Source organism: Perissodus microlepis, chromosome 18 (genome assembly GCF_051167445.1).
Source record: "Perissodus microlepis isolate ML-2025 ecotype Zambia chromosome 18, ASM5116744v1, whole genome shotgun sequence".
In the NCBI taxonomy this organism is placed as follows: Eukaryota; Metazoa; Chordata; class Actinopteri; order Cichliformes; family Cichlidae; genus Perissodus; species Perissodus microlepis.
In genome coordinates this window covers 4,020,964-4,046,376 of record NC_140478.1, presented here as the reverse complement: position 1 = coordinate 4,046,376, position 25,413 = coordinate 4,020,964, and the positions used below count along the sequence as shown (strand labels likewise).

The 25,413-nt window shown below is 38.1% G+C and overlaps 1 protein-coding gene across 2 annotated transcripts in view; it reads right to left on the bottom strand.

The window, feature by feature from the left end:
- The window catches only part of brinp2 (bone morphogenetic protein/retinoic acid inducible neural-specific 2), a 272,841-nt gene that overhangs the window by 183,685 nt on the left and 63,743 nt on the right, over positions 1-25,413 (bottom strand). The gene's annotated exons all lie outside the window — the stretch shown is intronic.

The following is a 25,413-nucleotide window of genomic DNA, read 5'->3' as shown; positions in this document are numbered from 1 at the left end:
GTTAACATCTATACCAGCTGATAATTAAGAAAACAACAGCCTGTCAGCAGCACGCTCTGCTGAAAGTCATTTTGCCCCTAGTTACATACCTCGCCCACTCATCTGTGTTAGAAATGTTAGAAAATGCTGCTTTTGTTAACAACTTGCTCAGTATGACACACCGTGGTTCATCCTCCCAGGCGACCCTCGTGGCCAAATATTGCGGTTGGTCTCCTTTTGAACCCCACTATGCACCTTAATTATTCCTCCCAGGTCTACCTGAAACGATTAGCTGATTAATCAGTTAGCCTGAAAATGAAATGGCAATGTATTTGCCAACAATAATTTAAGTCATGTTTTTCATGGGAAAAATGTGACTTCTCTAATCTGAATATTTGCTGGTTCCAAATGTTTTACAACTTTGGAGTCAGGTAAATAAGGTCTCCTTTTTTCACTTTGTCTGAGTATTTAAGGAAAATACTTGAAATTAATGGCTACTGGCCACTGCAGGTAGCTTTTGAGTTCTTCTCTAATTACATTTCTTTGCAATGACACAACCATGCATGAGGGTGACTGTGTACTAATTACTTGACACAGAGGTAAAGTAAATTCATTAAACACAACTTGTTAAATTATCTAATCATTGACATTGTGGTAAAATTACAGTAACCAATAATGCCTACAGTGTTTATTGTAAAAGGACATGTCTGGAGTTTGGGATAGTAATAAATCAGCTTGGTGGGAAAACATATTCAGATCATTTAACAAGCAGTGCAAGATTTAAAAAAAAAATGCCACTAAATAAAAGTCCTGTACCAAATGCCATTACGTTAATGGCACAGTAAGGTGATGGTAATTTTCATACAAGACTATTAATATAAATAAATGTTAAAAGGATTGACATGGATGAAGAAAACTCTGCTTCTTTTCACTTTATTTCTCTTGTGCTGATTTCAGTTGAGCAGCAATCACCTTCTTAGATGCAGGAATTAGCATTGCACATTGCCTGTATTTAAGTAATTATGAGAACAATAAAACAGAATGCTCAGCAGTTGGCAAATCTCTTTGTGGCAATGAAAATATGTTTAGAAGTAGACTATGACTAATACTTACAAGTGGAGGTCATGCTTATTTTAAACATAGATTAGCATATACTTTCAACTGTGGTGCTTGAGATGAAAAACAAATGATACTTTAGTGAAATAATGCAAAAGGCATATGGTTTGTGTTTTAACTGCAAGGTCCAGAGCATGTATGTTAGGCTAACTCAGAGCTTCCCAAAGTGTGGGGCCCAGAGCCATTGCAGGGGGGGATACTGCTAGCATAATAGACAGGTTTTTGACGGGGCTCCCGCACAAACGCAAAGCAGGAGATGAAGCATCGCTGAATATGTTTCCAAACCAACTTCCTTCCAAGCCAGGGGTCAGCAACCTTTCACACCCAAAGCCATTTTCCACCCAAACGAAAACACTGGGAGCCGCAAATACTTTTTGACATCTAAAATGAAGATAACACTGTATATATTGTTTTTTACCTTTATGCTTTGTGTGAACAACTAAGGTGTGAAATCCCTGAAGTGCTACAGAGAAAATTACATTTTATTTATGTAATTAACACATTTTGAACTCTTAAAGAAATATAATAAAAGGAAAGACACCCAGCTGAACTAAAATGATCCATGTAGCAAACAAAAGCTGTTGTGAGCCGCAACCCTTATATCGCCTTTGGGCTTTTGGAGCCTTGACCTGACTTTTAAAAAATAATTGGAAAAAAAAGCACTAAAAATTAAAAATAATGCTTTTAAAATAGGAATAGATATTTGTAAAATTCTGCCTAAATATGTATTTTACCTGGTTAATGTGTGTGGTGAGGCGTGGTCTGCAGTGCCGCTGCAGGGGAGTCGGACGCACCTGAGCGGCGCCGCGATCACGCCTCGCCGCCTTAACGTCTGTGCTCTCTATGCTGTTGTGTTGTCGGGCTGTGAGCTGAAAAGCTACAGCCGGCTGTATGTGGACAGCAACCGTGTGTGAAAAGTGGTCAATAAAGAGAAGCTGTAAAGCATGTTGATGGAAACATCGTCGGGTCTGCCGTGTTTGTTTACAATGGGACTTCTGCTCCTGAACCTCTGCGCACAGCGTCTGCAGATCGGGGCTGTACGAAGTCACTTTCATCTTTACGCAGGACTGTAAGCTGTCATCTGTGAGGCGTGAGCTGTGTTTGTTTTTAACATAGTTCATGGTGGAGAACAGCTGCTGACATAATGTGGATCCGAAGATCCATAATTGACCTATCTGGGGTTGAAAGTCTCGATAAATGCACGGCGTTTCTGCGGGTACACCGGCTTCCGCGAGTGTGAAGCTTATTTTGAGCGATGAAAAAATAATAGAATATAATTTTATTTCTATATTTCAATATCACAATAATCTTCCAATTTAGAACTACAAGTTAAAAAGAACTAACATAAATAAAATACACTTCAGCTAAATACTTCTAATTTATTTTCCCAAAACCACGCGGAGCCGCATTATAAGGACTAAAGAGCCGCATGCGGCTCCGGAGCCGCAGGTTGCCGACGCCTGTTCCAAGCCAAAGACTAGAAAATATGGTGAAGCATATCTTCCCTTTGGTTTCACCTGCACAAATGCCAAGGTAGGTCTCCCCTGCATAATTGCTTTTCCCTTCGTTGGGAGCAGCGCTGGGCTCTTCAAATCACGGACAAACAGTATCCCACATTCTTGATTTTTAGTTCACAAACACTTAATGACTAACTACTCCTGACATTTTGGAGATGTTTGCTCTTTATACAGTAAAGTTACAGTGGGATACAAATAACATCAGGCTGATCCTGCCACGATTTGTTCCCCCGGTTCAAATCACAGACAAACAGTATCCCACAGCTGTTTGTGTTTTTAAACCTACTTTGCACAGCGAGGCATTTTTGGAGAAATGTATTGATAGCAATGTTGAATATTATTACACAGGAAAAAAAACAACTACATGTAAAATAATCACGCCGTGACGCCTCTGCATTTCTAAGTGCGTGTGTATATGTAAGCGTTTAAAAACTGAAGATCGTCAGATTAACAGTATTTTGTCTCTATCTGCCATTCTGCAATTCATCTCATGTAAACAATAACGTGGCGCACAGCGTGACATGAAAAAAGGCACATACCTTTGATGTTGCATGACGAACTCTGTATTCCTCGTCCACACGTAAACGCAAAAAAGGATTTTTTAAAAATCTCAGTTTTTCTTGTAAAACAAAGGGGGGCCTAGCAAAAAAAGTTTGGGAACCACTGGACTAACTGGTGCAGTGTAGGTATGGATTTGTGCATGAATTGGCGATCTGTCCAGAATGAATCTCTCACCCAATGCCAGCTGGGATAGTTTCCAGACGCCTAGAGTTCCCAAGTTGGATAAGAAGTTTAAAAAATGGATGAATCACAGAACACTTTACACTTTTGTTGCTGAGCTGGAACTCAAAGTTCCCCAAGCAAGGAAGAGACTTATATCAATTTTCAGTTGCTCTGAGTCTGCAGCATTAAACCCTCTTTCATTTATCCTCGGCAACTTTGTTGGCAAGTACTAAAGTAAAGGTTCAACAAATAATGAAAAAACGAGGAGCTTAAAAATGCAATTAGTTGCAAGTTACTGATTACCTGCCCAAAACTGGTATTAAGAATCAGGGAAACAATCTCATTTCTATCAGTTACGTCCAGTTTGACGGACTGTAAAATGTGTAATGTGTTGATGATGCCACCAAATGGATTATGTAAAGCTGTTAACACATCCTAATGCATAAATGGGCGAATTCATGAGCGACTGTGGCGCAGGAGTTTGGGAAGCGCATCTGTAACCGGAAGGTCGCCGGTTCGATCCCTGGACTCTCTGTCCTGGTCGTTGTGTCCCTGGGCAAGACACTTTACCCTACTGGTGTTGGCCAGAGGGGCCGATGGCGCGATATGGCAGCCTCGCTTCTGTCAGCCTGCCCCAGGGCAGCTGTGGCTACAACTGTAGCTTGCCTTCACCAGTTTATGAATGTGAGAGTGAATGAATAGTGGCATTGTGAAGTGCCTTGAAAAGCGCTATATAAATCCAATCCATTATTATAAAATTTGCTTGATAATCAGTTTCTTAGGACACAATTTTAATACCCATTTATGATCTATAGGAATATTTTGCTTGGTTTTTAATTGTATGTTTTATTACACCACAGTGTGTTTTAACAGTACACACACTGCAGTTACACAACCTGTTGTGTAACTGCAGATGACAGTTACAGATACTTATTTCGTCACAGTCAATGGATGTGTTTCTGGATGCATTAATCAATGAATTCCTAGTACTCACTTAGTGCTGTTGTATGATTATTTTCTATTATATGTGAAACTACCACGCTCTCTTTTTTGTAGGTTTACCACTCCTTCTCCCACCTCATCCCATCTCTCATCCCATCCTCATTAGCCCCCCATCCCCCACCCCCGATGCAAACTCTCCCCTTCCTGCTTCATTTTGGAATCTGATAATTACACAAGCTGCTCACCACTGAGTCAAGCTGCCTCATAAAGTCCCTATATGCATACTGCAACATCTCTTTTATTAGTTGCAAGCTAGTTTAATCCTTTCCAAATAGGTCCGCACAGAGTAAGTTGGGCTTCAGTTGATAATTTGCCAGCAGCAGCAGAAAGCAAATTCTAGTAACTAAAAAGGACCGGGGGGATGGGGAACTCAAATTAGACCACCTTACAGCAATATAGGTGTACTTTGGGTTGTTTTTTAAATATACACAAGAGTAATTTATGCCAGTATAGCCCTGTGCATAAATGATATACTTGAGAGATTCTGAAAGGTAGAAAATAATGCATTAACCCTTTAACACGCCACTGATAGCCAATGGCCTTTTCAGGGTCAGGATGAGAAAAAAGGTTAGGGTTATATTCATATTTACTCTTTATATGACGTCATTGTTTATTTACCATACCCAAATTTACAACAGAAGCCATAGGTAACAAAAAAACATGTTTTAGTTTTTTAAGCCACACTTGTTACAATGCAGTATAAACCTCACTCTATTCCTAACAGATGTTAAAGTTTATCTTATATGCTGCACTAATCTGTTGTTTTTCTAAGTGTCTTCTTTATTGTACTGACAATTGATATTCATCTTGCAGCTAACCTTAGAAGGTACTTTTGGACAAAAATGTTTCTACAATAAAACAATGTGGATTTAATAGGTAATATTCAGCAGGCAGCTGTGCTAATCTGATCAGCACCAATAGGCCGTAGACAGACAAAGTATGTTTCTAGAAAATGAAGATGATGGTGCAGTTAGCTGATAAAGAGATGAAAGGCAAATCACAGCTAATAGAGGAGAAAGCAAATTAGATGACTAGAAACATGCTTTGCTATGACTCTTGTGCTAGAAAAAATACTATTACAGTATATACGTGGTTAGCATTACACCAACACCAAAACACAAACTGCTATTTTATACATATATGTATGTATATATATATATATGTGTGTGTGTGTGTGTGTGTGTGTGTGTGTGTCTGTTATGTCTGTGTGTGTCTGACCCTTTGTTCAGCTCTATACAAAATCCATAAGAAACCTAGCTGAAATGTTGTTTTTATGCCTTATTAAAGCTCTGTACCGTACCAGCTGTAGGCTGGCATGTTGCAGCTGCTCCATAGTTGGCTCACTGAGGTACCTTCAGAATGCTAACTGCCTTGGTAACTGAAGGGTGAATCTCTGTCCACGTACAGCAGCTTACAGAGGAGAAATAATCCAGCAGAATTCAAATGTCATGACATACATGGCACTATCATAGAAGTTAATTACTGAATCACCCCAAGCTAACACTAAGTATAATTGGTGCTGCCTGAGACAGTGAGCTCACAAACAGCATTAACAAGCTCTTGGCAGAATTGTCCACAGCTGAGTAAAATCTTTACATATACAAACAGTTGGCATATAATTGAGCAAGCACTGGGCCCCATGTGGGCCATCGAAAGCTTATCAGTCTGGCCACGTAGACTACTGTGGCAGCCATACAATTATCACTGGTTTAAATGTAGGTATAATGATTATTCCAACTATTACACCGATGAAACGGCTTTGACTGTAAACACTAACTAGCCACAATGTCGTTGTGTTAATAGCTGGACTGACATACATTAGGAAAGGCAAAGCTGATTCCTAACATATGTAGTTGAACAAACAGAGGCCACATTATAAACCAAGCACATCCATCTATGAGCTTATGGCAGCTTTTGGGGATGCAGATTGGTCTGTTTCAGCATGAAATCACTGCAGAGTCAGGAGGTTAGTGTTTCATCCACAGATGAATTTAGGCAATTATTTGCTTTTGTTGTTGGGATGCTATCAGATAATGGCATAATTTCTGTCAGTTTGAAGGATTGTTATTGGGGCTGATACATTCTGGTGCTGCCTTATATTCCTAATGAAATAAATCTCTTCACATTGTTTAAAAGCCTTAGTAATGGAGTCACTAATAAGATGCAAACTCGGATGCCGTTAATTTGTGACGAGCAGCAGCCTCAGCATTGACCAGCAGCATGTACTAATCAGCAGTGTAGTCACTTTTGTTATTTGCCAATACCACTAAGTTGACAATAACAACCAGTAATGAGTAGAATTAGCCACAGACATGGGCACTACATTTAAAAGGAAATCTATAGATAAACAAACTACTGGTCATTTAACTGCTGAATAGGTCACGTCTGATAATGTAGCAGACATCAAGGACAAACCAAAGCCATGCAAATGGGCTGGACAGTTAAACAAATCCACATCTCACGCACTGTTACACATTTGCACTTATTCCGGTCCATAACAGTAGAATAAAGCTCATCTGGCAGCCAATAAATGATGATACTTGTGTGCAATTGCTGTGCTTTTTGTTGTAATGTTTTTTCAGGCCAGCCACAACAAAAGGACCCCAAAGCACTATTCATCATCAAATCATTAAGCTATTAGCACAATCAGTACAAATGTTACAATTGATGGGACTATTAGAATAGCTTTCACTACTGACTGTGGGTATCTTGGTTGATGTCAAAGGAATGCTCTAAAAGAACAGTTGGCTGGTAATTGGCTGGCTTAAGCACTTACAGCCTATCAGGCATTGCCAGGGAGACCATATGTGGACTAATGGGCAGACCATGGTGTTAGAATGAGTCGAGTGATAGAGGTGTTCCACCTTGCTAAATAGCGCAGATCCACAAACGCAAACATTAACTTAGAAACAGAGGTGGACTAATTATAATTCCAAACACATACTGTGTCAGTGCTCTGTAACCTCAGCTACATTTTTATGGAAGTCAGTGACTTTGTGATGCTGTGACCAGACTCTGGACACATGCACCCAACACCTGATTAGAATAAAAATGAGAGACTAATTATGGAGGATCTGCATAGTTCCAGGAAGCATGACTTTCTCTCGGTATGTTGAGCTATAATGGAATTCTGATTTTAGTCAAAAGGATGGAATTCAGGGAAAGTCATCCAACAAGAACTGCTTTACTGTATAGTCTTTTTAGAAAATAATGGAAGAACATGATTATTCCCTTACTTCTCATTTCACCGTTACATTTCTTCTTCTCTTTGCAGAGCATCAAATACTACTATTCAGTCAGATGTTGCTGGGATCTCCAAATTATGCAAAAGGTGTACTGACACCTAGGCACTGTACACCTTTAGTTAGCGATTCTTCTTTAAAGAGCTCCACATTAGGAAACTTGAGGGATGGCAGTGGAGTAAGTGATTATCACTCAGGACACCGTGTTTTGTGTTAAGGGGCTTTTTGTTTTCCAACTGTAATGAATTCTGAGACACCTGTCTCATTATTGCCTAAAGCTGTGATGTCATGGCACTGATGCCAAAGGACACCTTGTGAATAATTTAGAGATGCCAACTCCTTTGGGGAAATTGCAGGATGTGATGCTTTGGTAATGACTATGGGTTGGATTATCATGGAATTTCGTACATAACATCATATTCAGAACATGATTTATTACATTGGTAAAATAAACTTTTATGACCCTGTACCTGTAAACCCTGTGACACTTTCATCATCCTTAGTTAGCTCATGTTAGTATTTTAAATAACTGGAGAGCCAACATGCAATTAACAGGCCATAAAATAGGAACCCACACTAACACATTTTTGTAAGTGTCATTTGTTATTGTGGAATGGTAGCTTCAATTATAACTTATTATTGTCATACCTACTTATAGTTTTTAGGTAAGTTCAAACCATCATTGCTTACACCATTGTCAATCCTAAGAAGGTTTCTGCTATGATGGTTAGTGCTGCTCTGAGCTCCTATATCACACTATGAACCACACCGAAAAAAAAAAAAATCCTAAAAAAAACTGTAATATCCCGGCAGCTGGGGCGCCAAAATAATACCATAAAATAACAGAAAATAACTTTCTCATCAAAATACAGTTATTTTCAGTAATGACAATACAGTTTGTTGCCCTAATTTTACATGGGATTTTGCCTTTTTCAAGTGCTTTTAAACATTAAATTAGGAACATTTTAATGTGATTAAACAATGAAATTACCTATAAACATGGTCAATGGATGCAGCAATATGAATAAAAACACTTAAATGTACAGAAATATACAGTTAGTTTAAATAATAATGGATTGCATTCACATAGCGCTCTTTGAGACCCTCAAAGCGCTTTACAATTCCACTTTATAATTCCCCTCTGGCCATCACCAGTACGTGGTAGGTGAAGTGTCTTGCCCAAGGACACAACGACCGAGAGTGTCCGAGCCGGGGCTCGAATCGGCAACCTTCTGATTACAAGGCGAACTGCCAACTCTTGAGCCACGATCGCCCTAAATAATAATAATAATTATTATTATTATTTTAATAATTTATTATAATAATAATAATAATTATTATTATTTGATGTAAAAAAAGTTTATAAGAATCATTTTCTATATTTTTCCATAGCATTACATTTGAATTTAACAGTTCAATCTTTCAAATAACGGACAAATATTTGTGAAATTATGATGCATTTGTGAATGTATTTTAACAATCTAAATATGCATATGTACAGACAAATACATTTAAAAAACAAGAAAATTATGTTTTATTACATTTACAGTGATTTTACGTTAATTTACATTTGAAATGTAAAATCACAGTCTGTTCATGTAAATGTAATGATATTCTAGAAGAACAGAACAAAACTGTAAAATACACAGTAAAATACTTTTATATTACAGTTTTTTGTTACAGTGCAAGTCAGAAGGTAAAGCAGAGCCATTGAAAGTTGCCTTTCCCCTCGTGTCTGCGGTGAATGTCATGCGATTTTAGGCTTTTAATTATTTGCTTGAAATGTTATACGCAGCACACACGTTTGAATTTATTTAGTTTGGGGTTTTTTATTCACACAGGGCAAAAAAGTATAAACACAAGCTAAATATATACATACACTCACACTAATTGGTTAAATTAATTCTGACTGGATATTTGAGCACTCTTCTTTAGAACTGGTCAAGCTGATTTAAAACGGATGGTTTCCTCGCACAAAACTCCATGATCAGCATGCTTGAGATCAGAGCTTTGGATGGGCCATTTCAGAAGCTTAATGTTAGTGCTTCATCCATTCCGAAACTAGTTTTTATGTGTGTTTTTGATCACAGTCTTTATGGAAAGCCCAATTTGTCCTAATTTTTTCATCTGTGTAACTGTGTAACCATTTGAGTTAAAGTTTAAGAAATGAGAATTTAGACCATTTGGAATAATTTAGAATAATGAAGATTCTTCATTATTCCATCCACTTTGTAAAATGTCCCAGTACCACTGGCAGAACCATAACTGTCATTGTATCATTGTCATTGTCGCTTGTTCATGTGGATATCAGCAAATTTCACTCAAGCTCAAAACTGCAGATTCTGAAGCAGGGGCTTCTTGGTCTGCACCTCTAAGTCGATGGCAATGTAAAACTAGCTTCACTGTGGACAGTGATACTGATGTTCCATCAGTTTCCATTTGATTGCAGGATTGAGTCTTGGTGATTGGGTTGTTCCTAGTGTAAATATTTGATATTGTATGTATATTTTTGAACCTCTGTGGATTAGAGAAAGTCAAAAATAAGTAAAACTAGCCATAAGTTAAAACTATTTGTTTTTTTTACGTTGTTAAAGGTGTTTGCTGTACAATCTTTCCAGCCAAGAAAAACAACAGTTCAAATAAATCATTAATCATTTTCACATTTTCTGATCATTTAAAATCATTTAAAGAAGATGCGTATGTACTCCAACTACAATCTTTTTGAGTTTAGCAATTTTATCTAGCAAATGATCTAAATTCTTTTTTGACTACTGAGGATATAAAACTTCAATTCCAAAAGATCTCATAAATCCCATGTTCACAACATAACACAGAAACATACTAAATGGAATTTTACAATTTCCTGAAAAAAATTAGCTCATTTGATTTGAATTTGATTACAGCAACATGTCTAAAAAATTTAGGAGGAGGTCAACGAAAGGCTAGAAAAGTACTAAAAACAAGCAAAAGGAGGAATATTTCACAACTAATTACATTACCTGCCAACAGGTCATCACCACATAAAAACATCTTAGAGAGAGATTGTGTTTTTCAGAGGTAAAGATGGTGGTAGTGCATTGAAAGCACATAGGAAATCACTGCATGGCCTCAGGGACACTTGTAAAAATCACTAGATATGAACACAGTTTACTGTGCCATCCACAAATATAGGTTTAAAGCTCCATCATGCAGGAGAAGCCACATATCAACATCATCCAAAAATGCACAATTCTTTCTGGGTCAAAACTCATTTAAAATGGACTGAGGCAAAGTAGAAAACTGTCCTTGGGTCAGATGAATCAACATTTGAAATTCATTTTTGAAAAACATGGACAAACGCATACATCAGCACTTTTTAAAGTTCATTTGCACTTTGCAGCTCTATGTTATGCTCCATTGTATACATGATTTTTTTTCCTTTTTCTTTTTTCTTGTTTTTAATTTACTGTGGGATCAAAAGTACATTACGGGTTCACATTTTTGTACGTGTAATGGATCGCTTTTTAAATGAGCCTGACTTTATGGTGTTTGGTCACATTCGCGCTGACAGGGGCTATGCTATCCCTTTTAAGCCCATTTCACAAGGTAAGTAATGGCCGCCCAAGGCTCATTCATCTCCAGTAAGTGGTGAGCAGGCAGGTGGAGAACCACAGGCTGTCTGGAAACTATAGAGCCACGAGTGTTCGTTCTAAAACTGTCATGTTTATGTTCAATCCCTGCTCTCCCACACAGCTACTTGGCCAGAGTTTAATCGTACAGAAGTTTTTTACTTAACCTATGAAATCACAGTCAGTCAGAAGAAGTCTAATAACACATAATAACAACAGACTGTGCTATATTATTAAATATTACAAGAGCAGTAAGAGAGAATGCTGGAATCAGTTCAGAACTTTTTTCACATGACCTTATCAAGTAATTAAAAGTACATACTTCATTTCATTCTGTTAATCATGTGTTACAGGCTGCTGCTGTTGTGTAAAATTGCATGTCAGTTCACACGAAATCGCACCACAAGTAAAAAAAAAAAAATGAAGAACTGTGGTGCCACAAGTGTGTTTTACATACACTATTATCAAGGTTTCTGAAACAGTCTACAATAGTGCAGTTTTAGTTTTGTTGTCATGCTAAGTAAACAAACTAATAATGATTATTTTACCATTCACCCATGAAAGTTGCTTTCAATGTCTCAGGTACCCAGGCAAAAAAAAAAGAGAAAACGAAAGAAAGAAAAGACCAGAGGAGAAAAAACAAGGCGTAAATAGGCAGACGTTGCATTCAGACATGTGCACGGTAGAATATTGGCACTGACAGTACGTGACTGCCTGCTAACTGATAAGGCTGTATTAACAATGCCCGCCCCACTAAATGCTGGGTAGGATTTTCTGTAGAGTGCAAAAATACAAGAGGATTATGGACTGTATAGACAAAACGAGGTGTCCCAGAGATGACATTAACATCAAAGTAGTGGAAAGCACAAATTAATGCCGGTGTGACTTTCAATCACTAAACTGACTGCTACTGCACTTTTCTTAAGAGCCTCTGTGCCATCTCATCCAGCAGCATCAACATTTCATTGGTATTAAGTTACATACAAAGGTTTGTAAAGCTGAGAGAGGAATGTACAGTCAAACGTTCAGAAAATGAGCAATTGTAAATATCAGTTTATTTCCCTACAGGTAAAATCTACACACACGAATTACTGGACTTCAAACTTAGTTATGTATACTATGTAGTTTACAAAAACATGAATTTGATCTTTTTTTTCAGGAAGGAATCTACCAAAAATTCTTATTAATCTGACAAAGATAAGATTTTAGTCTTAACGCAAAGTCATGCATGTTAGGTTAGAACATCCATGTCTGCACAGATGTGAGATGAGGCTCCTCGGAAAAAGACTCACATTTGTAAGGTATATTTGAAAGTGTTAAGGAACAATAATTCAAATGAAAAAATAAAAATTAGTGGGTATCAAATTTAGATTTTTTTTAAAAGTTGGGTACAAAATTGTATCAGATGATCAAGTCTGACCTTTATATACAAACCACAAGGGTACAAAAAAGCATCCCATGTCAAGAGCAGAATAACAGCACCTGTGAGATTTTTCCATGTGACTGACTTGTGAATTTAGTAAATGTATCACTATCTCAAAGAAAATTTGCTATATGCAGACAGAATTAGTCTTACGTCTGTTTAGGAGATGGTTCAGTGGAGGGTTTTACGCTTTTTATGCTCAAACGTCTTCAGAAATTTCCAGTTCATCAGTCATATCACTGGCGAAGCTGCATGAAACCACAGATTGCATATTGCTTACCATCTTTATCCAACCTCGCCTTGAAGTCATAACATAGGGATAAATCCCAGCTTTCACTTTAATCAATTTTTTCTATATCAAATAGTTTTTGGGCCCACAGAGTGTCTGATGTACTCTTACTAAGCTTGTGGGCCCAGGCCAGTCAGCATTGGTAAACATAGCATTCTGCTTTCATTACACTGGTATTTTGTGAAGACATTTCTTATTTGCTTTGTTCTAACTTCATGTAGCCAGACAAATAACTGCTCTTTTCATCGTGCTCCTGTGAGCCAGATAGCTTTCTTTCTGTTCTTCCTAGTTATTTTATCATTAGGTAAAAAAAAGTTTGATGTGGAATCTCAATACATCTCTTCGTTCTCTCAAATAACCTCCATATATATGAGCTTTTAATAAACATTGTAACATCTGCTGCATAATTCAGAGGTTCTAAAACTTTTTCTGCTCCAGACCAAAATGAAAAATGTAACAGTATCCCCTGAGTCCCATGGAGCCTCTTTATTCAATGCCACTATTGTCACACAGGAACCATAGCAGAGGTAAGACCAGGAAATATTACAGTTTCCAGTATATATTAAAAAAAGAAACCCAATATATGTATATGTGACATGTTCTATTTGTTTTAAATCTGTGTGGCCAGTGCCAGTCACCAGGGGCAACCACTCTCTCTGTCGAGTATGAAAGGGCAATAATGCATGACCCAGAAAAATGATCTTCACTAGCAACTACTATTGCTTCTAGTGGTGTTGCTTAACCACGGCCAATTGCAAGCCAATCGCCTCATCTCTCCAGCAGGCAATGCGTCTTAACGCATGCGTCCTTTGGACTTAATCCCAAGCATATCAGACATAATACAGTCAGCTAGTGTTTGCATGTTGTGCAGAGATAATATTAGAAAAAATCTTTAAAAAATAACATCCTTGCACTAACAGTGATGAGCAGGAATTTCACATGGGAACATGTTTCCATTTGGCTCATTATAATCGTGCAAATTAAAATTAGTCAACTGTTTGAATTTGTGAAGGAAAAAAAACTTTTGGTAAATCAATAAAAGAAATATCTCAAGGCCTTTTAATCTGTATAAAGTGCATCATAGCTGCCTTTGGGGGCAAACGAAGCCCCCTTCCATCTTTTATCTTTCATTTCCAAAGGACAGAGATGTTGGTCACCTACTGTGAAAGGAAAAGAATGACTGAAGGCTTATTTACCCTTCCAAGCACTGTCAGTAGCAACCTATCTCTACTACCAGAGCATATTAGAAGCTTATAACAGTTCATTGAAATGTGTTTAAGTAGCCCCTTCAGCTGTAACAGATGTGCTTCACTCTCCTTGGTCTCATCAACAAACACACACACACACACACACAGAGTATATCTCCCACTGCATCATGGATAGATTGGGCACTATTTCTTAATGATCTTTTCCCCTGGGATTCTATAGAAAACCATTTAGTTAGCAGTGCCGCTCCTCAATAAAGCCTGAAGAGGTCTTGTAATTGCTTCAGCAGGCCTCAGCAGCAACGTTTGATTTTGCTAAGCAGAAACTGCTGCATAAAAATGCCCCATCACGCATCTGTGCTGTATTTAACCTCCACTGAAACCACTGTGCTTGTTTTAACCTCTCCAGTCTTAAATCCTCATAAGTCTAATGGGGTCAATGAAAACACGAGAATGTCAGTCAAGTGTTTCCTCAGTCATCAGCAACTACTGTAGAAATTATAACTACAGGCATTAGTTCTTTGTTAACAATGACAGAAACATGAAAATCCCAGCCATAGTCCAGTTCTCTCTCTAACAAGTCTTGCAAAGCTTTATTTGTAACATAATTTATTATTACACACCAAAAATCATTTTGTATTTCTGTGATCTTTGACTTCAGTGAAATCCAGCCCACACCATTTATGGACATGGTTTTGTCCAACATGGTTAGATTCATATGTGGATCTTTTTGGTCATGAAATCATACTAAGAATGAAACCTCATAAGATATATACATAGACAGTAAATGCACGATTCAAACCAGAGCAGGCTTGCATTGAACATGATATTGGTATGCTTCAGATTCCTGGGCATCAACATCAGCGAGGATCTGAGCTGGTCACACCATGTTGGTGTGATCACAAAAGCAGCAAAACAGCGGCTCTTCTTCCTGCGGCGCCTGAAAAGATTCGGCATGAACCCCAGAATACTTACAAACGTCTATCGATGCACCATTGAAAGTATTCTGACTGGCTGCATCACGACTTGGTACGGCAGCTCTGGACCGCAAAGCTCTGCAGAGGGTGGTGAGATCAGCACAGCGCATCACCAGGACTGAACTGCCAGCCATGCCGGAGCTCTACAGACAGCGCTGCATGAGGAAGACACAGCGGATCCTCTCTGATCCCAGCCACCCCAGCCACAGACTTTTCACACTCCGTGGTTCAGGAGCATCCAGACCTGCACTACCAGACACAGGGACAGTTTTTACCCACAAGCCATCAGACTTTTGAACTGCTGACTTTCCATACACACCACTACACACTCACTACAATTACAGGACTCTGCACACTGTCACTTCAACAAATGAAACTTGAACATCGCCTGAAGCGTGCACTGATAAGAAGACATAAATTTTGTTGTTGTTTTTTTGTTTGTTTGTTGACAATTGGTAAATGATCAGCCAGCTCTCACGCTGATGCCAGACATCACAGCCATATTTTTCACTTAAAATGATACATATTTTTAATAAAACATTGCAGCAAATGCGTCTGACTCTTGAGGATGTCTCAGTGCTATGGATAAATGTTCCTCTTCAGTGGTGAATAAATGAATTCTGTTTGAAGGCCTGGTCCATTACACTGATCCTCTCCAGTAGGACAAAGCCTCCTGAGAGTTCAAATTGCAAGCACATAATGCTAAACAAGAATTCTAAGCATCTATCCACTATTCTTACCTCATAAAATAATCATGAACATTGACATGCTACAAGATATATGACTCTTATTAGAAATTCTGATGAGCTTCTTTATAAGTGGTGTATTTCTTTGTACAATATGTGCATTGCTAAAGAGGTGATACCCAAGGGGAAAGTCTGTTATTTACTCTTTACTGTGATTAGTTGTATAAAGCAGATGTACCATTATAATGATGGGAGCAGTATATCATCAAAGGTGTTCATGCAACTGTGTAACCAACACTTTGTCTTTTGTGAGTGTATCACAGAATAGGCCTGAATAAAGCCTACATGTAACTTTTGCTGAGATTTAACATATTAACAGGTAGCTTGCTTGAAACTGGTTGTTGGATAATTTAAATGACCACTGGTAACCCACTTGATTGCGTTAGAATGCACTTTAAGCGCTCTACTTAGGATACCAAGTACCTTTTAAGCAGACGTCGACCTGTATGCTCCTGCCAAGCTATAATTATCACAATGAGGCTAAGTGTTCATGAGGTAACACGCCTCTCTCAAGTGAGTCGAGCTGAACGGAAAGTTTCAAGTTAATTCCTGTATCTGCTTAGAATCAACATATTTATTGAACTTGTTCCTTTAGAGCAGTGGTTCCCAAACGTTTTTTGCTGGGCCCCCCTTTGTTTTACAAGAAAAATGTTCACGTCCCCCCGCCTGCACACGCGCACGCACACGCACACGCACGCACACATCCTCCAGCCACACGCACCCATGTTTTGCTCCATTGCGGTTTATTTCACACCTCAAATATTTAGTAAACAATTAAGCAAATGCAAGTAATCTGCAGGTAGTAATAAAATAAACTACTAACTCTTTTACGCTACGTCCGCACCTACACGGGTATTTGTGAAAACGCAGCTGTTTCGTCCGCACGTAAACGGCGTTTCGAATCACCGAAAACTGAGATTTTTTTAAAACTCCTTTTTTGCGTTTACGTGTGGACGAGGAATACAGAGTTCGTCACGCAACGTCAAATGTATGTGCCTTTTTTCACGTCACGCTGTGCGCCACGTTATTGTTTACATGAGATGAATAGCAGAATGGCAGATAGAGACAAAATACTGTTAATCTGACTATCTGCAGGTTTTACACACAGTTACTGTCCCTCCATTTAGAAAGGCAGAGGCGTCACGGTGTGATTATTTTACATGTAGTTGTTTTTTTCCTGTGTAATAATATTCAACATTGCTGTCAATACATTTTTCAAAAAATGCCTCTCTGTGCAAAATGGGTTTAAAAACATAAACAACTGTAGGATACTGTTTGTCCGTGATTTAGACAGCGGGAACAAATCCTGGCAGGATCAGCCTGATGTTATTTGTATCCCACTGTAACTTTACTGTATACAAAGCTAACATCTCCAAAATGTCAGGAGTAGTTAGTTATTATGAGATGTGTTTGTGAACTAAAAAATCAAGAATGTGGGATACTGTTTGTCCGTGATTTGGAGAGCCCAGCGCTGCTCCCGACGAAGGGAAAACCAATTCTGCAGGGAGACCTACCTCGGCACTTGTGCAGGTGAAACCAAAGGGCAGATTTGCTTCACCATATTTTCTAGTCTTTGGCTTAGAATGAAGTTGGTTTGGAAACATATTCAGCGATGCTTCATCTCCTGCTTTGCGTTTCTGTGGGCGCCCCGTGCTAGCAGTGTCCAAGCGTTTTGTTTTTTTCCCCCCTCTTCATCCCGTCCCCCCCCCCCCCCCCCCCCCCGCCATGGCCCCACACTTGGGGAAGGTCTGCTTTAGAGGATGTGAAAGATTTCTAAGGAAAGTTTTTTTGTATTCAAGGTTTGTTTTTATGCCTAAGATCAGTTGGTCTGAAACTAAGAGAAAGAATGTGAGTCTGGTACATTTTCTGTTAGCTCCGAATCTTAATATGTAATATGTAATGAACCAGACATGAAAAACATGAATTCATAGGCAGGTGAATCTTGGGCAAGCTGTGGCAACCCCATTATTAGCATTATATTAGCTTTGTAATCATCTTGCTTGGTTTGAAGATGTTCATGGAATATTCTTGTTAACCAGATTGTGATACAGGAGTTTCATGTCAACATTCATCAACACAAAACTTGCAATATTTGGTATAGAGACCAGTTTCAACCTGTGGCAGCTGCTTGACTGATTTGTTGCTTTTTATCATGCAAAATATTATATTATGTCTTAGGGCTGTGTGATATGACGAAATATATCGGATGATGATATGAAAACATTTATCGTTTCATATTATCGTTTGTTTCATGGTGTTGCAAAATACACTGTTTATGGCAATATTTTTTTCTCTTCTACCACCTACGCAAGAATTTACAGAAAGTGCACTATTTTCTCACATATGTCGTTATTGGGATAAGAAATGTTTTATATCGGGATATGAGATTTTATCGCACAGCCCTATTATGTCTGATTTCTGTATTTCTATATCTTATTTGTGTCCAATTTCTTCTGTACTTGTTCTTCTTTTACTTTGGTTTCTTTTTCATTTCTGTGCCCTTCCTTTCAGTTTCAGTTGTTGCTTTGAAATTCTAGTTTTGTATGCTACATATTGGTTTTTGTAACCCTTGACTTTTTTCTGTGGAGTATATTTTCGAAAAGCACTAAACAAATAAATATTTTCTTTCATATGGATTTCAGAAAGGTGGAGTGGGAGTTTACATTTCTGTTCATGAACTTTGGAATTTGCACAGCACATTCAGTCTTTGGCTCTGTATTTTTTGCAGCTATGTATCTATCTGTTGATCCTGCTGATTAAGCTCTGACTGACTGGCAGTTTTAAAAAAAAAACTGGTTTGCATTTTCTTTGTTTTTATTATCATTGGATAACGACTGTATAGCAGCACAAAAATAGACAGCGCACATGTCTTGATATGCTGCTATATCCAGATAAATCCATTGTTTAAACAGTTTACTTAGAAAAGCTCTCCCAGTAGACAGAGGTTGACATCAGCAGCAGTTTTCAAAATTGTCAATATTATTATCAATATCTCATTATCCTATCCAAATGGAAGTGGAAGAAAACCCATCTTTTCTTGAGCATGTCAACTGAACACCAGAGTTCAACTGATTTTTTTATGCTTTTACGATAAGCAGACTGAGCGAAATACCATAGGTCAAAAGTAAAATCACGTATTAACCAAGAAAGTGTGAAATTGTGCCCAGCCTTACAAGAAGTGCAGTATCAAGGTTAAATTGTTTATTCCCAACCAGCTCATGCTAAACAACCTTGTCTCTATGTATGATTTCTTCCCTACGATATCAGAATTCATGGGCACCACACTCACATGGCCTCAGATAGTCTCTGGGAACTTTTAATGGGATGGCACCCATGAGACATAATGATACCCAAGGTGTTCTTTCCTGTGATTATAAGTATGACAGCCACAAGGTTAGATGCATGAAAGCTGCACCAAATGGTGCCATCTTTATCGGAGAGTAAGGCCACAACTATAGAGCGAGCCTAGACTTTAAAATTAGTTCTCAATGATGCTCAACCTTTTTTTTTTTTTTTTTACATGTGTGAGTGCACTATTTAAGCCACTTTTTACCTCTCTCATGTATGAAATTTAGATGGAACAAAGTGGGAGGATGGGTGGTAAGAAGTAAAGGTTAACAGAAGGGATCAATAGCAACACATCTGCTGCCATATCTCCAAACATATCCAACCACTATTTTAAAAATCACTCACAACACATTCAAAGGCCAACACTCATTGACTTTCTACTTTATGTAGGTGAGTGTATATGTGTGTGTGTGTCTGTGCATGTGTGTTTGTGCATTTTTAATTGCTGCAGCGTGTCCTTTGAGAGTTCCCCACCACTTCTCAAACAATTAGTTTAATGGAGCATTGCACCAGTATCTGGGTTAGCAAAGTCAATACATTGACATTCGACAGACATGAAGTGTCAGCGCAGCCATTTATACAGCCGTGGAAACTCTACCACACACGTTAGATTAAACACATCCAACTTAGTGTAAAGCAAAATCTGCCTTTATAGGTACCGTGGTGAGGTGTTATTACTGGGAGGTTGTGACCTTTGGAAGTTATGAGACATGACCATTCAAAACAAAAGTTTTTATTAAATAATGTGCCATGTATGTCTTTTACAAACATTACACTGTTTTTCAGACATCTACTCTTGGTAACAATGGTAACTGATGGCATTTCTTTGTCTGTGGTTAAAAATGACCCTTTAAGCATGTTTTGTTTTTCTTTTCTAATTACTGCAGAGGCCGATCTACACATCAAAGAACTATGCATGGCAAATGTTTCTTTAACTGAGTGCTCTGTACTGTCTGAGCTAAGAGAGATTAGCCCAAAGCAACTTGATACACTGTTAAGAGATGACATCTGTGAAAATGTACCTTATCTAACCTTTTTTTCCACTGACACTAGAAATGACTGCTTACTGCAGGTCTGCACTGCAGTATTCATGTCAGCAACACTTGCAGTGTTTGCTAGTTTGCTTATAGTCCATCTCAACCTTAAAGCTACTGGGGAAAAAGAGAGACTTTTACATTTTCTTTAATCTTGCCATTCAAATTGTTATGCTCTTATTTCTACAAGCACTTTAGAAACTGACATGCAAGCAAGATTCCCTTTATTCATTCACCATGGCAAGTGTGGTTCTTTGCCTTACACGTCTTAAGTGCGGGTTCACATGAGGTGTGTGCACAAGTTATTGTTACGGTCTTATTGCTCTCGGCCCTCAGGTCACGATGTGCATTCACTCAGTCCTGCTGCTGCTGCTGCTGCAGCACATGATGATGTTTCTGAGGTCTGTTCTTTTCACATCTGTCTCTTTCTATTTGCCTATCTCAGGAGCACTTTAGGTATTAAGCAAAGAAGATTTAAAGAAGTAAAACCAAACCGATTTTGGAGATGCTGAGTATCACATACCTAAAGATTGATTCCAATGATATACCCTAGTAAATTATTTTGAGTCTACCTAGTTTTTTGCTATTGTGGATATTTTGAACCCTTTTCTGGGACAGGCTATGTTCATTTGGATCGTGGAGCTCCTTTTCTGTCAGCTTTGCTAAAGCCTCTGGCCCTCATTATGGTTACACTTTGTGACTTTTCAGTCCAGGCTCATTATGCAACATATGTGGTTCTTGGTAGTAGGAGAAAATGCACTGAAGATCTTGTAATGTTGGAGTCAAGACTGTATGATATGGACAAAAGCAACAGACACTGTGTGTCAGGAACAAATCAAATATAAAAATATCGAGAACATTAATCTTGATTAACGATGGTTCCTTTTTTTGTCCTCTTAGTCCTCGTCTGACAACTTTAACAAGACCTGTGAGTAATATTTAGGACACAAATCGGTGAAATAGGAAAAGTTCTCACTACTTTCAGGTGGAAGAGTGGAATCGGTGCTAGGAAACTTCTTAGCAGCCATCTCAAGACCAGCTCTCTCAACACAAATAACATAAAAAATAATTTATGACTTTGTGATGGTTCAAGGTGAGACATTATGGCTTGATCATGATAGATAGTCAGCATAATCACCACTCTTTCCACTCTTTAGTCGTTCTTTTTCAGTGGGTGAAGGCCTGAATGTCAGTGGGTGAATGTCTGGCTCTTTCAGTCAAAGGCGAGTTTTTCTCCCCACTGTTGCCACACACTTGAGGTAATCGTTTTTCTTTACAGAAACAGGAAGGTCTGAACTAAAGAAAAAAACTGCTTTGACATGACCTTAAAGACTAGAGAGACTCTTAAATTAGTTGACTTTTACAGCCCTTTTTTTATAAGCCTAATAGTGTGTGAGTGTGCGTGTGCGCACACTTCTACATTCACCAGCTGATTTGCTGTATCCTGCTGACATCAGGGCTTCTAATCTTGTAGGAACTCCTGTGATATGTAATCAGAACAACAATGGTTGATGCGAGCCAGCCTCTCTTTTCTGTGTAAGTCCTGAACTATCGGCAGTCTCCGTAATGCTTCACACACCACATGACAGTTCAGGACCCCATAGATGGCTGCAAATATCAAACATTTGATATTCTTACAGCGGTTCGCGAATTGATTGTTGTGGTTAAGATTGAATCTGGACTGTAAATGTTTCAGAAATGTTAAGGCCAAGTTATCATCTGCCTGGCTGCTGTTATAGCCCTCTCTCTCTCACTCCAAGTCTCTCTACGTCTGTGCCACTCCTTTCATCCCCCATCTTTCCATCTAAAGTCAAAGTCATTTCACATAAATAAACCGATGATGTCTGGAATTTAATGAGCCCTTTCCCACACCCCTGTTTTAAAGGGTATTAAAAATCATGTAGCTTCATGAACAGCTGTTCAAAATGCTCTCCTGCTGTGATAATAATTTTTTTTTACAGAAAGAAAATCACATTAAAGCCTGCTTGAGTCCAGCTTTCTACTGATGAAACATTCAAAGGAATTGTTTGACATTTTGAGGAGATGGACTTACTTCACTTCTTTGAGTATGATATAAGGTTGATGCTACATTCATCGCTGCAGGTCATACTTAAGGCTAAAGCCCACTGCTTGTAAGGAAAAAGCTGACCTGCGTTGGTCCAAAAGAAAAGTTTAATTAAATTAAATTGAATTAAATTAGATAAAATCTGTGGGGCCCAACAGGCTAAAAAACATTTTTGATAACATTAAGAGAAGCAAGCTAATTTATAGAGAATTTGAGTTTTATGCTTATAGTTAAAATCCAAACAATGTTGTTTATGTAACATCTATAATTCCCTTTATAATTATAGTGGCCTCTACAATCAATATTAAATGAAAAGTCATGCTTTGCATTGTTAGTATTCAGGTTTTTATTGAGTAAATAAAATAGCAAAATTGCTTTGATTCACTTAATCTAGTGTCCTTCATTTTAATTATGTGCTAATAAATCTTGTTCTTATTATAATTACTTTCATTATATCAGTTATTGCCAGGCCTGTAGCACTTTTTTCAAATGTTTCATTCGATCTTCAGTGGTGAACAAAAGTCTGTCGTAGATACAAACTTTGGTGACCGTTACATGAGGGGCATTATGTCATGTTCAGCGACAATTAAAGTCAAACAGACAACTTAACATTTCTTTTGCAGGGGGTTGATGAAAATCACATACTATATAAACAAACTCAAAGAATTGGGATTGATAATAAATCTTTAAAGTTATTTAAAAAACATAGATGTTAACAATGTTTGTACAAAGTTTCATTCAGATTCAGATGCCCGGTACTTGAAGACATCTATGCAGACATATGCTGCAATTACATTAAGATTATTATTAGTAGCAGTGGTAGTAGTAGTATTTTCTTAATTTCAACATCTTTTTACAGCAAAATAATATAATTAGTAAAGTACAGGGTGGGCCATTTATATGGATACACCCTGTAGTTTTTCCTGAGCATGCTGCTTCCAAGATTTATGTCATATGTTTATGTCATCCCCTTGAGTAATGAAGCCCATTACTAATTACCCATTATTGTTGTGTTTTTGAATTTAATCCGTATTAGATGCAAATTGCTCTAATTTAGCCTCAGTCCATTTATATCTTGGATTTTCTCTGTGAGTAGGAAGGATCATATTAGACATAACATTAAATCCATCAGTCTGTTTCTGTGGATTGCATTTCTTTATTCACTTTGAATGTTACTGTAAATGTGCACTCACATCAACATTTGTGATGTTCTCAAATTACGTAGAGGACTAGGCAATGGAAATAGTAGCAATGTCATCCCAAGAGCCCTGCTGCTTTCATGGCTTAATATTTTGCAAGCACCACAATCACAGAAAAAGGTTAACTCCCCCACTCACCATATTATGTGTTACATTAACCTGAATGTTACTGCATGACATACTACTCACAAAGTGTCCACGACATAATGACATTCATTATATAGAATGCAAAAATTCAGTTCAGAGAATCTAATTGTTACGCAGCGGACTTTCTTATGTTAAGTGATATTATTTCAAAGCAAGTATCTGATGGAAAACATCTTTTATTTGCTAAAAGAAATCTCATTAATTTAGGAAACAAGCAGCATAAAGTGAACAAGCAGCAGAAATTGGAAGGTGTTTTTTCAGAGAGAAGCAAAAAAAAAAATAGATTAGAAAGAGAAGTGATTGCATTGGTGCAATGATTAATAGACCTCCCACAGAAAAACGCCCTCTTTGGTCATTTGTGCAAGCAGGTTATTCACCCTAGAGTTACATTTCAAAATTAGGTGACCTCAAGCGGAGCTCTTGCATCGGTAATCTAGAATGAAAATTTTTCAAATATTTGTTTAATGCTGTCAAACCATGAAATCAAACAACAATCTTTTACTAAACTTATCAAATCAGGTTTGGTGTATAAACCTAGCAAACAGCAAGTTTAATGGCTCAGAAATGGTCAAAGGTGTTCTGTGCTGCATCTAAAATTAGGAAGGAATGCACTAGTCACTAATGGTGTAATCTTCTAATCTGCCTGTCTCTTTAGCTTTGGGGATGTATGAGGCTTACAGGGCCCCACCACTATTTTTGGATCAATAACACATGTATTGGCTTTTCTACTGGGGTTGCACTTTGTGGATCGATGCAACAATACTTCTGCATGGTGCTTTGAATTAATTACACACAGCCTAATATGCATGACTCACCTAATTCCTACAGTAGAGATTACAGGCTGGAAATGTTTCTTTAGGGAAGTCATTTATTTTTGTGGTCTGTAAATGTTGCTCAATACTGCCTGTCAGGATTTGTATGTGTGGAGTGTACGCTCTTCGCTTTGTGCTCTCTTGGTGCAGCAGAAAGTTTTGAAAAATGCCTTTTCCTATCAGCACAATGGTGAAGGAAATACTATTGCATTCCTGCTCATGGGGCCTTATCCGACATCAGTTTTTTGGCATTGTAGACAAGTGGATAGGAGAAATTGATCACCCAAACTATTCTCAGTTTTAAGCAGCTTCGTGGGGGGGTAAAAGGGGGGTTTATATAACTACTTATTTACCACTATGCCAACACTGGAACCTCCCCAGGCTCTTTTGAATTGCCACAGCGATTTGACAAATCATTTTCTCCCAAGTGATATTGCTCTAAAGTGGTTGTGTGCATGCACCATCATTCTACTATAATAACACTGAGCGGAGCTGAACTCAGCAGAGATGAGATGAGAAAAACAGATTGGGACATACTGAGCATGGTGATGGCTTCACAGATAAAATGCATGTGATGTTGAAGAGGGAGGCACAACTAAGTAAAATCATATTGGTCAGATGTTCTTGGAAATACGCTCCATCTTTGATATGTGACCAAAAGTCCAGTTTTTGGATGTAAAAGCATGTTATCCTAAAAGTATTTTAGTGCTTGATCATATGCAAGAACTGCATTCATCAAATCGTTTTCAAATACCAGAACGTCTCCGAGCAGTTGCTTGAATTAATTTCAATAGCTGCATACTGACGAGGTTCATTAGTACAGTCACAAAGATCGTACTAATGAAAAGTGTAACAGAGCTAACTGATCAGCTCCATGTTCTGGACAGCTTTATTCACAAAAAGGCTACCACACCACAAAGACTGCAGCCGTGCTGATGCAAAACAGAAAGCAGCAGTGGAGTAGGAAAAAAATGATGCTGA